This window comes from Acipenser ruthenus, chromosome 20 (assembly GCF_902713425.1).
Source record: "Acipenser ruthenus chromosome 20, fAciRut3.2 maternal haplotype, whole genome shotgun sequence".
NCBI lineage: Eukaryota > Metazoa > Chordata > Actinopteri > Acipenseriformes > Acipenseridae > Acipenser > Acipenser ruthenus.
In genome coordinates, this window is record NC_081208.1 from 23088069 (window position 1) to 23103134 (window position 15066).

At 37.7% G+C, this 15066-nt stretch overlaps 1 protein-coding gene across 6 annotated transcripts in view; it reads right to left on the bottom strand.

Moving 5' to 3' along the window:
* LOC117425144 (genetic suppressor element 1-like) overlaps nucleotides 1–15066 on the bottom strand; it is a 239632-nt gene that overhangs the window by 49174 nt on the left and 175392 nt on the right. The gene's annotated exons all lie outside the window — the stretch shown is intronic.

The window sequence follows — 15066 nt, forward strand, 5'->3', positions numbered from 1 at the left end:
ATGGTATGGGAAGGGCCAGCAGGAGGGCTTTACTCGGGGATAAGAAATGAACACTGGCAAATAGCAATTTTACTGCATACATTTTCATTTTACAAATACTGGGGCCATCTGCTAACAATCGCACCGCTGTATTACTTTTTTTTTTTTGCTGGTGGAATCTCCAAAGTTTCAAGGCTGTCCTTTCAATGCCAGAAAACAGGTAATCACATTCAATGTTACATGTAAAATATAATCCAAAGGTAGGAGTAGGGACACACGCTTATGATATTAATTATGGTATTATTGGAGCAACAAAACCCAAGCCACTAAGAATGATTGCAAACACTGTACAATAGTAAGGGAAATATATAAAAAAAGTAATTCAAAAGGCATTTGTCTTTTAACTTCTGCTTTGCTTCTTCAGGTATAACAGACGCATGCCCGATCACAGAACTACATAGTGGCAAGCAGGTTTCAACAGCTGAAACTAACTGCGGAATTTAAACAAACTGTAAATAATACAATCTTTCTTTCTGATAAAATGTGTCCAGAGGGCGACGCTATGGATTTTACTTCTGATTTGAAGATCGCACTTCATAATTAGGCTTGACAAGATCTGCCCACAGCTTGGTCAAGCCAAAACCAACTGGAAAAGGGCCTCCATTCTTCCCATCTGTGGCAAAGCAGACAAAGCAAATGTACTATAGAAGCGGGCTCCATGAACATCTGGTAATTTGCCGCATTAGCAGGGTTCAAAGTAGGGCCATGCGGAAGCTCTCAGGTGCAGGGACTGTACAGCCGAGGCGAACAGCAGGCCAGTGGATGGTTATTTAGCCTCATTGCCTGGCACTGGTCAACCTAGGAATGGAGCTCCCACTCAATTGCAAACCTAAATGGGCTATTACAGTGCTTTAAACATGTTGTTAATGTAAAACCCGCTTGTTAGTTTTATTGTGATTGTTATTTTCAATGCGTTACATTTTAATGCAATTTGCATAATTGCATATGGATATCATCACTGTATCTTGGACTTATTGTCGCGTAAATCACGCATGGCGTATTAGATTCAATAACTACACAATGTTGTATACGCCCGGGGAATGTAATATTACTAGTATTAGTTGTAACATATTACAAGCATTTTGTATAATTTTTTTTAATGATTTTAGTACCCTAACCCTAACGTAATTACTATTAAAAAAAAAAAAAACAACAAAAAAAACCATCATTATCTTCTTAATTACGGTGTAATTTCTCTTCTAAGGTAGTAGACAGGCAGCTACAATTATACTATTAGTAATGGTAAAATATTCATATTTTGACATACCAATAACATCACAATGAAATGAACTAATACAAAGTGGTAATCCACCACAGTACCATGGCACTATATGAGGACTACCATATTGTATTTGATCCCAATTAATTATGTTGATATTGCTGGTAATACTGTGATTTTACAATGGTATCCTAGACGGGGGAATTGCATTCAGTATACTGGACATTGAACTAGACATGGTCTATTTTTCATCAGAACAAATAAATCCATAAAAGGGTTTATAATGTACATTTTTATTTTATGTTTCACTTTCAATATGTATTTGTGGCTGATTGATAAAAAGGATTTCCCAACAATTTAGTAGGACTATTTTCAAGTCACATATCAGCCCTTCCCACCCTCTCTGGGATAGTCTAGTAATAAAGCCCTATCTCATGGATATACATCACCCTAATTAATAACACTGCCCTTGGCACGTTAGTACCCTATGTTGTGGTAATGGGGGTGAGCCTAACAGGCCTTGTCAAGGCATTATATTAGCTGTATCCACTGCGGTGACAAAGAATGTGACTTATTGTACAGAGCACATCACCGTGGGCAGAATGAGCTGCTACTGATAAACATTTGTGATTTGATAGTGTACAGCAAACTGAAAATCAAACCAGAAATAGAATATAACAAGCCCTGATTTCCTGCATAGCAAAATAAGAGTAATAAGATGTTAGTTTGTTGACGGCCCAGTCTGTTTGCATGGACCAAATTAATCTGTAAGAGACACAAGTTTCTTCTCATCTTGAAATTTGCTTGTCAAAATCTAATTTTGCAGAAAACAGCTATGAATCTGCGCTTTTAACTAAAGGGATCGTGAGGTAACAATCTTTTTAAATACTGTCTGCAAAATATTTTTTAAATCATGAGGGGCTCAAAACCTTTAAAATGTGGCGTTCAGTAATGGAATCCCCAGTGTGACCGAGTGTTCACTCCCTGCTGCCCCGTCGCGACTCTCTGTGTGCTGGTGGCCCGATAATAAAACAACAACCCCGTCAATGTTAAATAAAATAAAGGATTACAATCGGCAGGCCCACACCACACACTTGGCTCCGGCGCCAGCCTTTGCAGGTGCGCACTACAGTCGCAGTCAAAGTGCCAACCTGCACTCCATATGCCTCATGCCTGCCTGCCAGCTCTCTCCCGCCACTACCCACTGGGATGCACTTCTCCTTCCTGGGGTTTAGGGGAACTGGCATTCATCCTGCTGCTGCCCATGTGCCCCCTTGTCCTATCCCTCCCCAGAAACACATCCAGAAAAGCCAGGAAACAGGTCCTGCTTCTCTGCAAAAAACTCAGGTCTCTAGCCTTGGGCCTCCATATGGGCAGCGCTCCCTTCCTTATGCTGCTACTGCATTTCATCAGACTTGGCATGAGTGCAGGTTTGTTTATGCAAGGCTTTGCAGGGGACATAGTTATTTTTTATTTTTTGCTAATTAACACAGTAACGGTTTTGGAAGAAGGTGCATAATCTATTATTAATACATATGGATACCTGAATTTCTTGATGTATAGATAGATAGATAGATAGATAGATTATACTTTCCTTTATAAATGGAAATATAAAATAAAGATAATTGGGAAATAAAAAAATTATTGGGTTTTATTTAAAAATCTTTTTATTTGCAATGTTATCATTCATAATACATTTTTTAGCAGCATTTTATACATTTACAGCCAGGATCCCACCACATAGTTTAGACCCATAATCTTCACAGTAATGTACTGTGCATGCCATGCAGTTAACTCGACTACAACAATCTGCATCCGTCTAAAGAGGGTTAGAAAGTCATCTGTGTGTTTCTTTGGCCCTCCTCCCAACTCACTTGCTGTGACAGAGTGAAAAGAAAACAAATTCTGAAACGGCACACACACTATTTAAAAAAAAGAGAGAAACCCCTTTTATTGAATTAATTTCACTGAACTTCTCTGATCACTGTGATTTTAATTAGATTAATTATACCCGGGTAGTGATCCCATGTATTTCTGCCAAAGTACTGTCATGTATGTAAAAAAAAAAAATCTTGCCTGCAATAATCTTCAGCCTTTACAGCAAATTATTAAAATTCAGCATATACTTAATCTGTCTCTCAGAATTAACAGAAATGTTATGCTCTGCAAATGTCACTGTTTGCACTGCTCAGGTCGCAGATTCATAATAGTTTTATGACAAAACAGCAGACCAGCCACGAAGCACATCAAAATGGGAATAAATTATATATTGCGTTGTGCTGGAGAATATTAAACGGAGCAATTCAAAGGAGAAGCCGTGAGCAACTGGTACTAAAGCGAACTGAACATTTTTATAAAGTATACGCTTGCTCGAGGGGTCTATAAAACCACAGACAGTCTCTTGTTCCAGCCGCATATCAAAGCTTGACTGAGATCGCTACAGCACTGAGAACAATGGTTTTGTTATGCATTTAATGTTGCAGGAGCAGCTCCACCTATCATCAATACAACATGTTGTTTTTTGTTTTTTTTGTGGTTTGTGATGAAGTTAACAATTCTGTACTTAATAACAATACACAGGTGGGGCCACTCTCTAGCAAACTCTAGTGTACTCGCTGAAAATATGTAAAAGGCTGATAGTAAAGAAACTTGGGTGGCTATTTTCGTGATGTGGAAAACTGTTTCACAAAAGCCCTACTGAATAGTCTACTTCTGCCTTGGAGTTTTATCAAAATACTATACTGGTTTGTATCTCACTTCTTATTCCCAGTCCCTAGTGAACCTGTGGTTTTTTCACATAAAATATCTTCTAATTCTACTACCTGCCTTGTCTCAGCCACACACTGCACTGTAAGAACACCTACTGTTGGTGACTATTGGTAACTGCAAGATATATAGTATTAAAATGTCTGTAAAATACCTTAACTTTAAAAAACAGAACACACAAATTGTTAATTTATTACAGTAACAACCAAAATATTGTAGTGTTATAATACAAAAGGTGTGGATTTACTGCTTTTTTTGTCCATGTGTAAAGGTAACCTTGCCACAAGTATTGCCTAAATGTATGAATTGAACACAGAAATATTACTGATCAAAGCCAACGGAAAGATGCGCTGAACATACAGCTGGCTCTCAGTTATCTAAAGCCTTCAAGTGACACAGGACACATTTGCTTATATAATGGGGTAAATAGCATTTAGGATAATCTCCTGTTGTTTTGATAGATTTAGGTCAGATGTGTAACTATTTGTAACTTACATTCCTGTGGTACATTGCTAGATCCCACTGGTGCCTCTTTGGTTGAGCCGAAATATGGGTTTAATAAAAAATGAATGCTGACAAATTAAAAAGAAAAGAAAAACCCTTTAAATACTACAAACATTTAGCATTCAGTAATGGCAGTCTGGAACCTTTAGTGATGATCTAAGTCTATGAGTGTTTTTGAGGTGGGTGTCAAATTTGAAATGCTCCTTCACTTAAAACATTCTAGCTGTAAGTTTGTTCCTAAATCTCCATTCCCTAGCTCTCTGGGTGGTATATCTCAAGTCTGACAGCAAAACCTCCTAATTAGCAGGGGAGGTGTATAAAGATTAGCCTAGTGGGTTATGGACCGGGATATTCCAAATCAATTTTAAATCAGTCAGTTATGTAAACAGGATGTTTCTCAAGGTGTCATGAACTTGCAAAAGCAAAGCTGACGCTAAACAAATTAGCCTACAAATTTGACTTCTACAAAGCATTCCACAAATATAGTTGTGACACCCATCCTGTAACAGCAAGCAGTAGAGTCCAGCTGGGTTACGCTCCCAAAGGTAGCTGGAGGGACACACGTTTCCTGCCTGGACCAAAAAGACATACTTCTGCTTCTACTTAGAAACATAGGAGGCCATGAATTACATTCAAAATGTAATCTATATATTTGATCCTAACAATAAAGATGCTTTTTTTAAATTTTATTTCAGGATATTGTTTTAAATATCAAACCCAGGGGCATCCCAACACAAAAGGTCTGTTCTTGCCTATCAGGAAATATCAATTGTCGCTTGATGATATATATCTAGACTAGTTGAACTAATGTATGCCTGTGGCCTGTGTCGTTTATACTGCATTTAACCTGAATTATGCATAATTTAAAAAACAAGGCTATTGCCACTCTAAGCAGAGACTTTTGAATTAGGTGTCAGTGACTGACTGTGAGAGCTGTTTGAATACAGACTCCCGTTCATTTGGGACTGGGTTTAGATCAGTCACATCAGCCTTAACATGCTACTGGCTTTCAGTCAGTATTCTAACTTGGTAGGCAGACTTAGTGAGATGGATACAACTCCTTTTATGGTTTTTGGTAGGTTCTGATGTAACCATTTGCATACCTTCTGTTTTTTTTTCTAAAGGAGGGATAATAATACATTTATTTTTTATTCCAGTAGATGTATTAGTTCAATGATACAATAATACATGCCCAATAGCTCAGACAAGTCCACCTAGGTTCAATACCATTAAGGTAAAGCAGTTAACATGTAGATTTTAACCACTACCTCTTCGACAATGAGATTTAGATGAAGGTTTGGCAAAATTGTGTTCAAGTAACTTGTAACTGTAGGAGGAGAGAAGCTGAGGCCGTGAGGTAGGGGAAGCTGAAAGGTGGAGGTGGTAGCAGCATAGGTAAACACAGATTAACCATTATAACAAGGGGTGGGGGTGGGGGGGGGGGGGGTTGGGGTGCTCTTCTCTATCTGACTATTAGCAAGTTCTATTTTATTTTTAACTTTGGTGCTTGTAAATATGATGCTTATGAAGGGTGAGGCAAAGCAGGCGCCATGACAGGAAGTGGGAGCCAGGGTGAATGCCAAAACCAGGCCTCCCGGGGTCAAAGGCATGAGAGGCTTGTGTCATCCTTATTTAAATGCTGCCGATAGTTAGATCATCAAGGCTCAGTGTGGCAGCTCTGGTTAAAGAGTGCAGCCTTAATATCAAAGGTAAACTGCGCTCATTGACAATGGCTGCCAAACTTCCTCAGTGCTTTATAACTTGGAACTGGAGTCTTCTTTTCTGCCAAGTGCTTGGACCGGCAAGCTGGAATCAAGACAGCCAATGTCATAAACCAGGGAGGAAACAAGTCTCAGGCAACAAGCACAGTAATCTTCACCATATATATATATTGTATTTATATAAATCAAGGGGCGAAATTCTCAACAAAAAAGTGCAGGTACTCATATGCACAGCCGGGTGTAAACATTTAAAAATTGAGACAATTTGAATGCCAATGAATAAATACTTTTAAAATGTATACATATTGGTGCACGATACATTTATAAATACAAAATAAGCCTTAAAAAAATAACTGATCAATTATAACCAATTCACCATAAACAAGGAAGCTGAAAATACTGAACGCTTTGTATCCTCTGCATGTATCACTCAGTCATGTACTGTAATATAACACTTAAGTTAAACCTTAAATGACAAGCATTAAGAAATATTACACTATTATGTAACTGCTGTAGAAAGGGTCTCCAGACCCCCAGGTACTCACTTACAACAGGACCCGGGCATGCTACAATAATAGCTTTGAATTAGAACATATATACCCACCATTTCTTATATGTTCTGTGTGCGTCTCTGTTGTGTTTCTGTGTAGATTAATTACCATGATCTATTCCAGAAAAATATTTTTCAGGCAGAAACAGTATAAAAGTAGACTTTTTTAAATTTATTTTTTAATTTTTTGTATCCCTGGTATTGTGGTTTCTGCACAAGAAACAAAGTGGCAAAAGACACATTTTTTAGATGTGAAAACTCAAATTTAACTTAAATAAACTCTTCTAAATGTTTTAGTAAAGGGGGAATTGTACAAAGAAAAAACACCTCACCGTTTTGGTTTTTCGTTTATTACAGTCCTCATAACAGAAAACACTACAAAACAAATCATTGATCACTATGCTTAACATGTACCTTGCAAGTTGGGCCAGTGTTTGAAAAGCGTGAAGCACACCTCCATCTGTATCCCGATTCTGACTCGCTTACCAAATCTGAAGCTGCACTTTCATCCTGTTTTTTTTTTTTTACGTTATTGTTAATACCTACTGTCCCACACATCACCTGCCATTTTAGAAAATTTCGCGCAAATTCTGGCAATGTGGTAAATCGGTGCAAGGCAAAAAAGGTCTTCTCTCGTTGATCAACAAATGAGCACTGACTCAAAGCAAAATGGCGGAGATTTGTGACGCATGCCAAAATGCAATGCGATCAGAATGAAAGCTTGGCCAATCAACATGCAGTGATTATACTGACATTAATGGTGGCCAATAGCAGCTAACAGAAACAGAAGCAGTGTGAGGAAACAGAATGCAAGCAACATGAACTGTGCTGAATGAAAGCACATTTGAGTGGATGGAATGCATCTGTGTTGGATGAAAAGCAGATTAAATAAGTACCCAGTACTGGCATCAAAATAAGTCCCGGTAGAGAGTACCGTTGAGTACCGGCAGAATTTCACCTCTGTATAAATCTATTACAGTATAAGGTCTGCTTCAAAAAGATGATAAATATGAAATAAATTGGTTATATTTGCCTGCAAAAAAAAGATATCTCCTGCTGTTCTTGGAATATGAATTTGACAGTGGTGCCTGATTTATTCCACACCGCAAGCTCCCTGTCTATTAAACGTTTGGCCTACCAGCAGATCAACAAGGTGTGTTTACACGAGCCGAAGTGGGGAGACGAGTGGTTTATGGTAATTTTGAGGACAGGGTCCTGGAATTGGTTGTCCTGATACCTGGGAAGCAGACAGATTGACCAGCTGCTCTGAGATAGCCCTGCTTTTACAGCCTCTGTAAAACAACAGCCTAATCAATTCTTACACTTTACTGTTGCTTAATGACTCTTCAGCATGTGTCACACGCAGCCACAGCAAGTTTTATTGGGATAACAATATGCTGGCTTCATAGACTTGTTGGAAGAGGAGGCGGAGGGGGTGGGTTGAACATAGGGATGTACTTCAGGAGCAGAGGGATATTTCATGCACACAACAAGTTATTATAGAATTTCCAGCAGAATGCTTTAAGAATTCAGTGAAAGCCATAGTGACAGGAACAATAATTGCTAACTTATGCGGAGGTCAGAATACAGACCCAAATGCCTGGGATATACACTTTTATGAATATTTGTTTATGCAATGTGCCTCCCTGGCATTTATTCTGCATAATATAAATGCTCATCCAAGCTCAATTAAGAAATAATGAAATAAACTTGAATTTAGCAGCAGTATTTCCTGAGATATTAAAGCGGCATCTTACTAATGTAAATCTGTTTCAGTTTGGTGGGAAACAGAGCAGCCTGGCATTAATGTTTATGCCATAATTAACGCTACTCTGGAGAACAAAATTCAGCAGGTATTTACCTTGAACTTTCCTGCAGAAATCAGATGCATGAGGAATGGTCATGTAACCCTGCAGAAACAACCTTGCGGACTTCATGGTCAGGTCTAACGGGTGACTCCCTGGCTTCTCTACAAGCCACAGTACATTTAAAGGAGTGCTAGCCAAGGTTTTAAGTTCATACCTCTTATTAGCATTGGCACCATTGTAACCGGTCCCCTTTATGTTGTGTTGAAGATCTCTGTTTATTTTTACTTTTCAATTCAGGACATACACAGTGGATCCAAAAAAAAAATAATCTTTCTGGAATCTAATCAGTTGGTCACATGGCCTGACCATTGGATTCAAATCCATTACTTGAAATTATTTTGTGCCAGGAAGCACTTTTAAATCAACAGCATTGTATTCATTTTCCAAATTGAAGTATAAAATCCAAGCAATGTCAGGATACAGCAAATAAAACAAATACCCAAATTAAATACAACATTCGAGCAATTAGAACAGCTTCACACACTGTCCTACAACTAATGTCTTACAAGAGGTGACAGGATCTCATTTTAATGGGATTAGGTGACGGATGTTCTTCAGGCTCTGTTCATTTTTCTTTAAGTTGTCTAACATTTACAAACCCTGCAGGCTAGCTCTTGAATGGATGTCAAGTAAAAAATGATAAGCTGCTTCGCACTTCTGCAACTTAGAACAGAAATACACTGCATCAGATGTTTTAGATTCAGTACATGTCGATATCATACAACATACGCTGAGACTTGTTTTGTATCTTGCTTTGCTTGACAACACTATGGGCATACAGTGTTATGAGTCAATTTAGAGACCATTATACAAATATGTAATCTTTACAGTAGCTGGCAGATGCCTACAGTATGTAAATCGCCTCAATGTGCTCTCAATAGGGCTGCCAGCACTCAACCTGTCAGCAATAGTAAAGATTGGTTACTGCGACACTGTGCTGACTTCCGATTCCCATGAGATAACAGTGGCATGGGTCACAGTAGTTACACATTCACTTCTTGGTTTCTAATAGAAGGAGCAAGCCCTCATTTACTTAAGTGGCCTTAAAAGAACTTGGCTCACGAGTGGCGCATCCAGTAAAGGCGCTCTGCGTGGAGTGCAGGATGCGCCCTATAGTCTGGAGATCGCAGGTTAGAATCCAGGCTATCTCACTGCCGACCGTGACCGGGGGTTCCTAGAGGGCGGTGTACAACTGGCCGAGCGCTGTCCGGGTAGGGAGGGACTAGATCGGCAGTGGAATCCACGCTTCACGGCGCACCAGTGACCCCTGTGGCCATTAGGGCGCCTGCAGTTTTGCAGTGGAGCCATCAGATCTGTGTTGTCCTCTGGCACTATAGGTCTGGTGGCATCGCTGTGGATCCGCAGTGCGTAAAACTTTCAGACATAGACAAGCTGTTCTAGAAAAAAAAGAGGCCCGTGCTCAAAACAAACTATGCTCATTTCTTGTTACTATTAAAAAGTGTAAAATAAATAATGAAAATAACAATTTATAATCTATCCATATTATTATTATTATTATTATTATTATTATTATTATTATTATTATTATTATTATTATTATTATTAATATTATTAACAAAAATTGAAACAAAGTCATTCTAATATGAGCTCTCATCATGGCTGCAAAGAAATTAGAAGAAAATGCATGGAGATACATGTTATGGTATGTTCCACATAAACACACAGCTCTTAACATTGCACCCCCAAACAAGACATTGTTATGAATATCTGAATGTGTTAAGCAGTAGTTTTGCTCATGGGTACAATACAAACTTCTGCACTTTCTTATTAAAGTTTTTTTTAATGCATTATGTCCAAAATAAACAGTATTATATCAAAGAAGGGCATTACGCAAGCACAGTGTCTGTAAAATTACACATACTTACTTACTTACATGTTGCAGGTGCACAAATAACTATTTCCTGCAATTTAAACTGTAGGTAAATATGACTTTCAACTGTACACTACAGTGGAAACATGGAGATGCAAATCATGCTAATAGAAGCAAATTTGCTCTGACGCTGCTGTGGCCGAAACACCTGTGCCAATTGGATATTTGTGGACCATCCACCTTACAGACTTTATTGCCCTGCATTCTTTTCTGAACAGACATATCGTTGTATTGTGTCAGGTCAGTGTTTGATAAATGCTTGTATCTTTGACATTTGTAGCAGCTGGGCTGCAAACCTCAGCTTCCAAAACCACAGTGAAAACCTGAGATGTTAATTTTTAATGCCCTCGAATTCAGATCACAGAATATCAGGTTAACCCCTTTCCCCCTGTTTTAAAACAGCTCACTAAAAGCCACTTATGAGGGCTGATTTGTGGAGTATAACAGACAAGTCATGAACGGCTTTGGATTGTGATGTCCAAAAAAAAAAGTGTACAGCGCTGCCTTCCATGTTCACATTAATACCTTCATCTGCAGATGTTAGATAATATCAGACAACTGATTTGGTCTTTCATTAAATGTTACTGCAGCATTAGGTTCATGAGCAGGTATTGTATTGTATTTATTGTATTTATTACTGCATTCTTTTCTGAACAGATGATTTGAATGTCAGTATCCAAAGCAACCAGCATTCAAATCAAATAAATAATTGAATTTTGTCCTCACATCACGTCCATCATGGACAAAATGATCTAAAGTGGTGCTCGCTCATAGTGAAGCACACACACACACACACACACACACACACACACTGCAATGAAGAGGTCATTACAGGTCTTCCATTTTGCGTTCTTGCCTGGCAAAGTAAATAGAGGCTTATTGGCTTACGGTCAACCTCAGCTGTCACATGCTGTCCTTGGGCTTAAGAATCAAATGAGCATGTCAGTCTGAACAGCAATACGAATCACCCCAAATCCTTCCCCTCTCTGTTTCTCCCTCACTTTCTTTCGCTCTCTTTTTGAGATAATTAGACTGCTGCTGGAGCCAAGCAGCAATTTTTTTTTCGCTCTTCTTTTTTAATATCAAATAATCATTGAAAAATCTAGCATGTGTCTGACACTGTTTCCAAGGCAACAGTAGTTAAGATTACAAGATGGGCTGAAGCTAATTTGTGTGTGAATGATGGTAAAGAAAGTGATAAGAGTCTACGCTTAAAACTAGCAACGTGGTTGTTGTTAAGTGTCAGGGAAAGGTACTTGTTTTTGTCAAGTGAAAGAAAAGAGACCGTAAAATTAAAAAAATTGTCTGATTAAATGTAATGTTTTTTTTCTTAAATACCACCTTCCATTATATACTATTTTTCAAAGCCAGAACATATCTTTTTAGTCCCACTGTCTAAAAGAAGGTACATTTTAACAGTTATCCTGGTAGAATACTATTCTCCACACCGATTGGTAAATAAAGTTTATGGGTTCAGTCTCTACTTAAGCAACCCACCCAGGTTCCTGAAATTTGTCCCCTTACTTTTTCAGGAATAAAAAAAGAGGATTCAATCCATTAATTAATGAGCAAGGGTTTTAAAAAGAAAAGTCACGGACAAAGAGATTTGACATGTCTTTATATTTTACTTTAAATCTAGTGTTGTACTGTTTTCTTAACATGTATATAACAACAACAACAAGATATTCCATATAATGGCAATCCCATGTTTCATCCTGGTTCATCCTTGCTATAGGCCTGCAATTAGTAGAATAGCTCACATTTATTATCAGTATACACTATGCTCTGGAGTGGGTACCTCAGTAGAAATGACACACTATATAACACATAAAATGGTTGGCTCGCTATAACTGCCTTTGAGACGTTGACATACACAGTAACAGCATGTGCATTTACATAAATAGCGGGTACTCTGTGGACTGGGGGGCACTGAGAAGACCACAGTTGCCCACATATCTCCTTGAGAAAGCTTTCCCTGTCTCTATGCTCATGGCTCTCCCTTTTGCTATGGTCTTTTGTTTTTTGGAATACAAAACACTCAAATATAAAACTCTTTTTTCCCTTTGATGGTGAAGTGGCAAATAATCACATATGTTAATAATATATAGGCTAATTAATAATGCAGTATCATTAATACATAATGTATAAGTGTTTGAACATTGTTTACTTGCTACCTTAACCACCTGAGGAATGAATTTTTGTCATAACGAGAGTTCAATCAACTGAAAATACTTCCTGTTGATCCAATGAAACATATGAGATGGTTCACCTATCTCACGATTTCTAACGAAAAGAGAAAATAAAGAAAGCGACTGCAATAACACTCAAGGGTTAAGAAACATGGCTTTAGAAACCATTTGCTACTTCTCCGTCTTTTTGCCATTTTGTTAAATTGTACTTGATATATATATATATATATATATATATATATATATATATATATATATATATATATATATATATATAGCTTAACTATCTCCTTGAATACAACTTACACTTAGGTCTGCATTAAATTAAAATTATGGCAGCGCCAAAGCCATTATAAAGCTCTAGTGGAGCCATACATTTTCAATTAGTTTAGGTTTAAGCATCCCCCAATAACTGCCTCTTAAATTCTTAATATGCCATTTGAACAAATTCTCTTGAGAGAATTAGCCAAAATGGATTCAGTTGGACAACCTGACCCCGGCAACATGTACAAGGTTCCTCCTACAAGCTGAACAAGTGGATGACGTTGGATCTGATCAATTGTAACGGCTGCCTACAGTATTAATAATTATGATCACACACTCACAAAGCCTCTTCGGCAGTAAAAGCCTTGTCAGGATAAATAAATAATTCAGCAACATGATGTGTCAGCTTCGTACCCACTCGTTAACAGCGTGCCCTGAACAATCCCTTCACTCTCTCTTTTTAACAGCATAAATCTTCCAAAAGGGAAGCTTCAGTTCACCAAGGTTTTTATCTTCCTCTTTTTCTTTCTCACTTCCTGTTTTGCACATTGTTGACTCAATGAAAGGTGCAAGACTGGTTATGGATACTGCCTCCTCTAATAAAACACAGAGACCCTAATTAGTCCAGCAAGCTCAGAGGCTGATGAGCAGTCGATCCCATTACAACAACTCAAATTATTCTAAAGCATTTTCTTCTCAGGTGCTTATACAGCAAGTCACTTGCACCATCTGGTTCATTTGTAAAGTGTACTTCTTAGCATTAATTTTCATTCTACTATACTATAATACTTTCTAGATCTCTGTCTATTTGCATTTATTTTTCAGTATAGTATATAGAATAGTGAAGCTATTTAATTGGGTATCCCAACTTGCTGAAAACGTTAAAGAAGGATGAACCATCTAAAACGACTGCTAGGGAATGTAAACAAACTGGACTGCAAGCGGAACATGCCTTCTGAGTGCACTGAAGGATATATTAAACAGACATCAATGATTTTGGAGACACAGCATCTTTTATATTAGACATCCCTAGCCTTCTTTAATCATTGGATGATGTTTTTATCTTTTTTTTTTTTTTTTTACCCAAGCAGCGTAACTATAATAATATTTTAAGTTGTTTCTTTCTGCTGGTCAGTTATTTCCTGTGTTTGGTCACTCATTTATATTACTGCCACCATATATGAATGTTGTGAAACAATCTAATTTAGATGTTGAGGTATTTTGGGCTCTGGTATTTGCATGATACCGCTTGACCATAATTAAAAAAAAATAACTAATTATCCATTTTTAAAACCAGTGTTTTTTGGGATTTTTTTTGCACTGTTCCGGGAATCTTTAAAAACCTACTGGTGTTTAACAAGTAAGTTTCTGTGGGCTTTTGATGCATGTACTGCAGCTAGGTAACCTATGCATTTCTCTTTTAAAATAGAAAAGCAACCAACTGCATCACCTCTGAAAGTACAGGTCTGATATGAGGGCAGCCTCCATTCACTCCCCTGATAAAGTGTATCAATCCACATTATGCAGACGGTGGTTCAAAACGGAGAGACAATCAGCAAGTCTTTGTGAGAGCAGACTGTTCAGCTTCAGTGTATAGCAGAAATGTTTAATTACAGTGTAATTATACAAATACTTCAATACAAATGATCCTCCACAACATTTAATTTTGAAATAATCACTATTTCATGTCTTGTTATAAGGTAAAACCATTGTAATATTACTACTATTACTGCGACTAATACCTTTGTTACAATTACCAAAGGGATTTAGTAAAATGGTCTTAATAGAGGGAAATCTTCTGTGTGGTCTTAATGGTGAGTATAATAATGCTGCACAGTAAACTTTCATTTCAAATAATCATCATAAATCCAAATATACTACAGTATTTACGAAAGGTTCCAATGCTCCTAAAAAGCTCCATGTTCAATTGTATTAGCCCAGCACTGAAAATATTGCCACTGTCTGTTTCAAAATCAAATAATACATAGCATTCTAACAACAAGGTGCCTGCTGCCAAGCCTGAAAAGAGTTCAAGCAAAAATAACGCATTATATT